The following is an 8,882-nucleotide window of genomic DNA, read 5'->3' on the forward strand; positions in this document are numbered from 1 at the left end:
ATATCTTCACTCAATCAATCAACATTTATTAAGCACTTACTATGTAGCAGACACTGTGGTTAGTGCTGGGGATCCAAAAAGAGGCAGAAGATATTAATTATCCTCAAGAAACTTATAATCTAATGGGGGAAACAATATGCAAACAAATATATGCAAAGCAATCTATCTACAGGATAAATAGGAAGTAATTGATAGAAGAAAGAGAGTAGAATAAGAGGGAATAAGAAAACTTCCAGTAAAAATAGGGATTTTAGTTGGGAGTTAAATGAAAGGAGCGAAGCCAGTAGTCAAAGAAGAGAAGGGAGAGTGTTTCAGACATAGAAGACAGCCAGAGAAAATGCCTGGAATCAAGAGATGCAGTGTCTTCTTTGGGGAAAAGCTAAGAGGTTAATGTCACTGGTTTGGAGAGTACCTGCCAGGGAGTAAGGTGTAAGAAGACTGGAAAAATAAGAGGGATCTATGTTATAAAGAGTTTTGCATTTCAAACAAGGCATATTATATTTGATCCTAGAGGTAATAGGGATTCACTAGAGTTTATTGAGTAGAGGCATGGCATGGTCAGATCTATTCTTTCAGAAAATCACTTCAGTGGCTGAATAGAGGATGGATTTGAGCAGGGAGAGACTAGAAGTAGGTAGTCTCACCAGCAGGCTATTACACTAGTCCAGGTATGAGGTGATGAGGGCCTATACTAGAGTGGTGGCGGCCAGAGGAGAAAAGAGGGAATATTGGAGAGATACTGCAAAGGTGAAATCAACACTCCTCAATAACAGATTGCGTATAGGAAATGTGAGATAGTCCTTCATGCTCGCAACCTAGGAGTCATCCTAGACGTCTCACTAAGTAGAATGGTGTTCTGCTCTATGATAATAGGGAAAGTAAGAGGGGAAGAAAGTTTAAGTGGAAATATGAGTTCAAGACAGTTAAGTGGCTCAGTGGACAAAGCACTGGGCCTACAGTCAGGAAGACCTGAATTCAAATCCACATTTAGACACTTAGTAGCTGTGTGACCCAAAGGTAGGTATGCTCTGCTTGTGTTAATCTAATGGAGGAGGAAATGGCAAACCACACCAGTATCTCTGCCAAGAAAAACTCCTGCACATTATTGGCATGCTATGGTTCATGGAGTCACAAAGAGTTAGACATTACTGAACAACAACATAATGAGTTTGGTTTTCAACATGTTGAGTTTAAAATAATCTACTAGACATCCAGTTCATGATATCTGAAAGGCAGTTAGAGAGGAGAGATTGGAAGTTAGTATAGAATTTGGGGAAGGGGAGGCAGATTTGAGAATTGTCAGAATAGGGAAAGTAATGATGAGATCACCAAGTAAGGTATTTTAAAGGGAAAAATAAAAAGGCCCAAGACAGAGCCCTGAGGGACACCTATGGTTGTTTGCATGTTGTCTCCTCCAGTAAACAGACTGTGAGCTCCTTGAGAGCAGGACTGCCTTTCTGAACAGTGCCTAGCATATGATAGGTACTTAATGAATGCTTATTAAATGGCTGTTTATACTTTCTTACGGAACAGTAATATTTTATCATATACTTGTGCCACAGTTGCTTATCCATTCCCCAGTCCATGAGTATCACTTTTCTACAATAAAAATTTCTTCCCTAAACATTTTGGTGTATTTGGATCCTTTATTTTCATCAATAACTTCATTGGAGTTAAGTCTATATAAGACTCTACATAAATAAGTCATATAAGTCTAAACAAGTCTAGTAGTGAAATATTTTGGTCAGAGGGTATGGACTAATATGAACTGTTGTTAGTGAACTTATTATCTGTGATTAAGTGATGAAAACTTTTTAGTAGATTAAAGTTTTCATAAAGAAGAAACCTTTTGGCCCCTGCTTATAGACCGGAAGTCTGGACTGTAATTCTCTTTCACGTCTTTCAAGATGGTGGACAAAAAGCCACCCAAGGAAAAGAAGGTCAAAAAGGAAAAAAAAGAGAACAGAAAGGAAGATGTAGCTGAAAAGGTCAAAAAGCCTCGAAAGCATTGCAGTCAGAACCCAGTCCTGGCCCGAGGGATTGGTAGATAATCCAGGTCTGCAATGTATTCCCGGAGAGCCATGTACAAGCGGAAATACACTGCCCCAAAAACCCAAATTGAAAGGAAGAAGAAAGAAAAAGTGCCTACTACTATCTCAAAGCCTGTTGGTGGTGATAAGAATGGAGGAATTCGAGTGGTAAAGATTCGCAAAATGCCTAGGTATTACCCTACTGAGGATGTGCCTAGAAAGCTGCTAAGTCATGGCAAAAAGCCCTTTAGCCAGCACGTGAGGAGACTCTGAGCTGGCATCACCTGAGCACTGTTCTGATCATGCTCACTGGCCGCCACAGGGGCAAGCGAGTGGTTTTCCTGAAGCAACTGGCTAGTGGCTTGCTACTGGTGACTATCAACCGTGTTCCTCTGAGAAGGACACATCAGAAATTTGTTATTGCCACTTCTACCCGGGTTAACCTTTCAGGTGTGAAAATTCCAAATCCTCTTACTGATGCTTCCTTCAAGAAGAAGAGGCTCCATAAACCTAGACACCAAGAAGGAGAGATTTTTTACACAGAAAAAGAGAAATACGAGATTACAGAGCAGTGCAAGGCTGATCAGAAAACAGTAGACTCTCAGATCCTATCCCAAATCAAGAAAATTCCTCAGCTCCGTGGCTACCTGTGTTCTGTCTTCTCTCTCTCTCCAATGGAGTTTATCCTCACAAACTGGTGTTTTAAATGCCTTGCTGAGAACACTTATTAAAATATTTGCAATAGCAAAAAAAAAAAAAAAAAAGAAACCTTTTCTTTTTTTGGTCAGAATTTGTCCTTAAAGATTTCAGACCTTTAGCTAATACAAAAATGGCATTTTGATGTAGAATTGCATAAAATAAAACAATTTAATTTCATTTTAATTTACATGATTATAGCTCAGAATATGTTGGAAAATAGAACTAATAATTTGAAAAGATGTAAAAACACAATATAAAGGGGAAAGTGATGGGTTTTCTGTGGACAATAAATTTCAAATCATTATTTTTGACCTTTTAATCAAATCATGCATACCATGCTGTTTATTTCTCATTAATATCATTTTCATTAGTAACCTTTGTGAATGATTTATGTTTAAAATGTTTTCAATCTTGTACCATTTTATAATTGTGGGACACAAATTGCTTAATCAGAGTATCTACAATTTTTTTATTAATTTACAAATTATTTTATAACTTTTCGGAAAGGTAAACTCACAGGGGATAATTCCAAGGACATGATTTAGAGGCACACAATTATTTTTTGCTGTTTTTATTTCAACAAAATGATCCTTCTCCTCACAGGTCTAAGCACTTCAAGGGAAGAATGTCAAAAACAACAACAAACCAACCCTTGTAAGTCTGCTCTGTATTGTCTACTTTAGGAAGCTAAGGCAAATAATGAATACAGTGCTTAAGTTGGATTCAGGAAGACCTGCAGTCAAATCCTGCCTCAGACACTACTATCTGATGGTTGTGAGTGACTTGACCCCTGTTACCTCAAATGCACAATGGAGATAACTACTGTTATAACACCTACCTCACAGTTTTGTTTTGAGCATCAAAAGATAACATATGTAAATCACTTGTGAATCTTATTCATTACATTTGATATTGTTGTTATTTTTGTTGTGTCATTGTTGCTACTTTAGGAAATAGGGCACTCATTGATCCTGCAATCAGGAAAATGGGTTCAAATCCAGGTTGTTATACTCACTAGCTGTGTGACCTTGAGCAAATCACCTAACTTTTTCCTGACTCAACTGTAAAATGAAGATCATAGTAGCACCCTCCCCAAAGGATTATTTTGAATATGAGGCATTTACAAAGAGCTTTGCAAATTTTGAAACACTATAAGTGCTAGTTATTATTATTATTATTATTGTTAACTATTATTACTCCAGATGGCATAAAACACTATGAAAATGTTAAATTGCTGTAGAAAATCTTTATGATTGTTGTTGTTACTACCATTCCAAATATATTTTAAGGATGATATTTTACGGGCCAGCTAGTTGTCCCAGTGAATAGAACACCAGCCCTGGAATCAAGAGAACCTGAGTTCAAATTCAGCTTCAGACACTTAACAAATACTAGATGTGTGACCTTGGGCAAGTCACTTAACACCAATTGCCCAGCCTTCCCCCCTCCAAAAAGACAAAACAAAAAAATAAAACAAAAAAGAATGATATTTTAGTGTAGCAGAATGGATATATAAGAATCATTAAATTTAATAATAATAACTTCCAATGTTGCTCCACAAAAGACCTGATGTCTCCTCGTATCATGGAGGTAATCTTCAATATTTCTAGAAATTCCAGTCTAGTGACAGATTATATCTCCTACTAAAAACCATTCTAAGGTAGCTACAGAGCTCTGTGGGCCTGGAGTCAGGAAGATCTAAGTTCAAAATCCAGCATTAGATATTTGTTAATTGTGTAGCCCTGGGAAAATCACTTGCTGTCTGTTTGCCTTAATCTATTGAAGAAAGAGATGACATGCCACTCTAGTATCACTGAAATGGAAAACTCATGGACAGTATTGGCAGGATATTGTCCACAGCATCACAAAGAGTCAGACATGACTAAATGACTTAAGAGCAACAAAGGATCATCCTTAGTGTAATTCTCATGACCAGTGCAATATCCACAAAGTAGATACATTATATGACAATGGAAATCCATTTTTGAAGTCTGCAAAAATACAAAATGACCATAAGTCCTTGTAGTCACCTTTCACTTTTTCCAGGATGGTGGTAGAATATCAGAAAAAGGAGTAAGAAAGTACACTGAGAAATCAAATTTTAAAAAATCTATAAAATATTAATTTAATTTTTGGCACATGAGATCATTTTTTCTTTTGATCAATGAAATAATTTGTTACTGTAGGAAATTTATTACATCAATATTCAAAATTTTCATTAACAAAAAACACAAGGAAGTTGAAGCTGAATGGACTAATCACTTAAATATTATCTTCACGTGGGGTAAAAAGAGATTTAGTTACTTTATCTTAATCTTGCTGCCAAAGGCAACAAGAAACATCTTTTAATAGTCCACTTATTCATCCCACCTTGTAGTTATGATGAGAGTTTTCAAAAAAGATTAACATGGAGGTTATTGCACATCATATACCATCATCACCTATTGCAGGAAAAGAGGAAGATGTGGTCTATAAAGGACATGGAAAAATCTTTCACACTAAGTCAACTTACTCATTGATATTCAGCTGTTTCGGTGATTGACAGGCTTAGACTAAGATTGAAAACAATTGTTGGAAAAATATGGGTCAGGATGCAGAAAGGAAGGCTATCAAAGTCTTTTAAAGTACTCTGTATATCATAAAAGCTTTCTTTCAGAAAAAAGTCAGAATGAGCTATAAAATAGAAATTCTCAAACAATATCATGCAATGTGAATTCAAATTTATGTAAATAAAAATAAAGTTCCTGCTTACCAATCAATAATAATCTCAGGTCAAAAGGATGACCTGTAGAATGTTGGGCAGATCCTCTACAGAGAATTTATAGGAGGGTATGGACAAAAAATGTACACTGTGTAAGGTGTGAATAGATTCTGATCCATGCAGTTATTAGGAATACCCGCATGACATTTTTATGAATCAAAGATGCACTGAATTACTGAAAAAAAGGTACCTGAAGAAATAAAAAAATGGATTGTTATTCAGTCTGCCTCTTAGATATCTTCAACTGGATATCCTGTAGGCATTACAAACTATATATTTATAAAATAGAACTCATTATCATTTTCAAATTTTTGGCCTTTGTTTATATTCCCAACACTTTGCAAATGCTTAGCACATACTAGATACTTAAAATTGGACTCATTGACTTAACCTTTTAAAATTTCAGATAAAAAGTCTGTTTCACAGGCGTCCAGAGCTTTTCCTGACTACACACAACAAACGTATAGGTGTTTTGGCTCTTTTTTTCAAATGCACCCAGAATTGGAAATATAACCTAGAAATCTAAGGTGTCCTTGAGACCAGGGAATGTTCATAGGAATGAGTGAACCACAGCTGTGGAAATATTGGAATGATAGTAGACAATATGCAGAGGAAGAGAATACAATGAAGTCACCAGTCCCATACAGTAGTGTCCAAAAACATAAATTGTAAACCCAATTCATCTTCAATAAGGAGCCCACAGTAAACCATACAACAATTTCAGTGAGAGAGCGTGAAATATATTCTATGATGAACAAATAATTTGGTTTAGTTAAAGCATAGAGTATATGAAGATAAATAAAGAGTTATATGACAGGTTTAAAAAAGGTTGTGAAAGGCATTCCAATTATGTTCAGAGCTAAGGTGATTGGGTTTTTCATGTCAAACAACATAAACTTTTTGAAAAGAGGAATGATGCAGTAAGAATTGTGCATAAAGAAACTCAATACAGCATCTAATTAGTGAAATGAGAGTTCTCAGAATGTTTTCAATGTGATGTTCAATACTCAGAATAACTTGTCTCTTTCAGAAACTTAAAAGTTTAGTTTAGGCTGATAATATCATACTAAATTTTTTTTTCCAATTTTCTCACCCTAAATTGCCCAGTATGAAGAGTTAAATATTTCCTTTCTACTACAAAAATTGTTTCCCCCTTAAATAACTATTTTAAACTTGATTTTTAATTTAAATAAGGAAAATGATTTATCTGTAGATTTTATTTGTACAAGTACTTCCTATTCACTATGATCATGTTTATTTAATTGAAAGGAATCTTAAATATTTGGCAGTTGCTGTACATGTGTTGGTGTTTATAGTCAACCCAAATGTGTATATGACTTTAGGTATATCAGACACATCTCCAGTATTCATTTTTTCTTACTTGAAAAAAAGGTGCTTTAAGTTGTTCATGACTAAAATCCCTTTGGACTTTACAACATATTAATCTATGAACTATAAATTCCATTGTTTTTATTAAAAATTCATAAGCTCATCAAAAGGAAATTTAAAACAATGACATAGAAACAGCCATAGAATCAAAAGGTTAACTTATGCTTCCATATGTTGATATCATTTGCTTGGGCAGTACCTCTATTAGTGTGATTAGTAACCTCTTCGTATTTTCATATTCTTTGCAGTTTGCTCCTGTCCTTATATGAATTCTAGATGAAGGATTTAGCCGATACAATGGGAGTCTTTATATAAGTCTTGTAGCATCTATTGACTAATAGTGTAGCAGTATGTCACTATGTCATCTTTCATTCTGTATTTGAGTTCTTTTATACTACTATTTTTATTAATGAATGAGACATTTTTTTTTGGAGGAGGGAAGGTAGGGCAATTGGGGTTAAGTGACTTGCCCAAGTTCACAAGGCTAGTAAGTGTTAAGTGTCTGAGGCCGGATTTGAACCTAGGTTCTCCTGACTCCAGGGTGGGTACTGTACTCACTGTGCCACCTAGGTGCCCCCTGAATGAGATATTCTTGATAACATTCTTCAGCCTACTTAAAGCTGCTATGAAACTTTGCTCTCAATCAGATGTGTTTGATTCTTCAGAGATTGTGAAGTTCTATGCAACACATCAATATAGGAACAACTAGGGAATGCTGATATTAAAAATATGCTTTGGTGGAGGGCAGTAACTTGGGATTACTGAAAATACTGCACAATTTCCCAAATGAAATAGTATGTTTTGCATTCATGCTTAAGTCTTATCTCAACACATTACCAATGTGGGGATCTCTTATAAGATGTATGTGCTATTACAGTAATTCAGTGGTTTGCCCATCTAACTACATGTCACAATCTAATAGTATGCTTTATTTTTTCCATTCCCCCTCACCCCAATGAGTGGCATCATTTCTTTTTAGTGATTTTGGATCTCATTAAAGAGGCCATGTAATTATTATTGCTTTATTAAATTAACACAACCTCACCCGTACTTAGTTCTTTTTTGGTTTAGATGGAGTGCTGGCCCTTGGTATCAGGAGCACATGAGTTCAAATCAGTTCTTGGACATTTATTATTTTTGTCGCACTCAACAAGTCACTTGAACTCTTCATCTCAATTTTGCCAACTGTAAAATGGGGGTAATAATAGCATCTATCTTGAAGGGTTATTGGGAAGATCAAATGAGATACTTGTAAAATCATAGTTCTTGGAATACAGTAGGCACTACATAAGAGCTTATTGTTCCTCCTCACTCCATATGAAGAATCTCACAATCTAGATAGTATCAATCTTCCATTTTGACTTTGAACAATGCATTCTACTTGCTAGTGGCAAACACATTCGGTGAGAAAAAAATTCTTCCTGTTTAATTCTTCATTTGATAATGATAATTAGGAGGATAGTTAATTGAGGTTATTACTGTGGTTAAACATATAAAGGAGTTTTATTCAACAAGGTTTCATTTTTTTGAACTAATTTATTCTTAATTTTTAGCATTCACTTTTACAAGATTTTGTCTTTTAAATTTCCTCCCCCCTTGGGGCGGTCAGGTGGCTCAGTGAGTAAGAGTGCCGGCCCCAGTGTTGGGATGACCTGGGGATTGAATCAGAGCTCAGATACTTAGCACCACACCCAGAAACAACTGGCTGTGTAACCTTGAGCAAGTTACTTAACCCCAATTGCTTTAAAAAAAATCCTCCCCCCTCCTGAGGACAGTGTGTGATATAGAATCTACATATACCTTCAGATTAAACATATTTTCACATCAATCATGTTGTAAAGAAGAATTAGAACCAATGGGAGGAATCACAATAAAGAAAAAAAAAACAAAAAAGAGAGTAAATGGTATGGTTTGATCTGCATTCGGACTCCAAAGTTCCTTCTTTGTATGTGAATAGTATTTTCCGTTATAAATATTTTGGAGTTGTCTTAGATCCTTGTATT

General features: G+C 35.4%; 1 long non-coding RNA gene across 1 annotated transcript; it reads left to right on the forward strand.

Annotated features, from left to right (window-relative positions):
* Positions 1-1,889: 1,889 nt before the first annotated feature.
* On the forward strand, positions 1,890-2,798 carry LOC138176192 (uncharacterized). Its single transcript, XR_011172187.1, has 2 exons — positions 1,890-2,172; positions 2,545-2,798. It is a non-coding gene; the product is annotated as an uncharacterized lncRNA (long non-coding RNA).
* Positions 2,799-8,882: the final 6,084 nt, after the last annotated feature.

Source organism: Petaurus breviceps, unplaced genomic scaffold, assembly GCF_028583685.1.
Source record: "Petaurus breviceps papuanus isolate PSGF00001 unplaced genomic scaffold, PetGlider_PUasm1.0 84, whole genome shotgun sequence".
In the NCBI taxonomy this organism is placed as follows: Eukaryota; Metazoa; Chordata; class Mammalia; order Diprotodontia; family Petauridae; genus Petaurus; species Petaurus breviceps.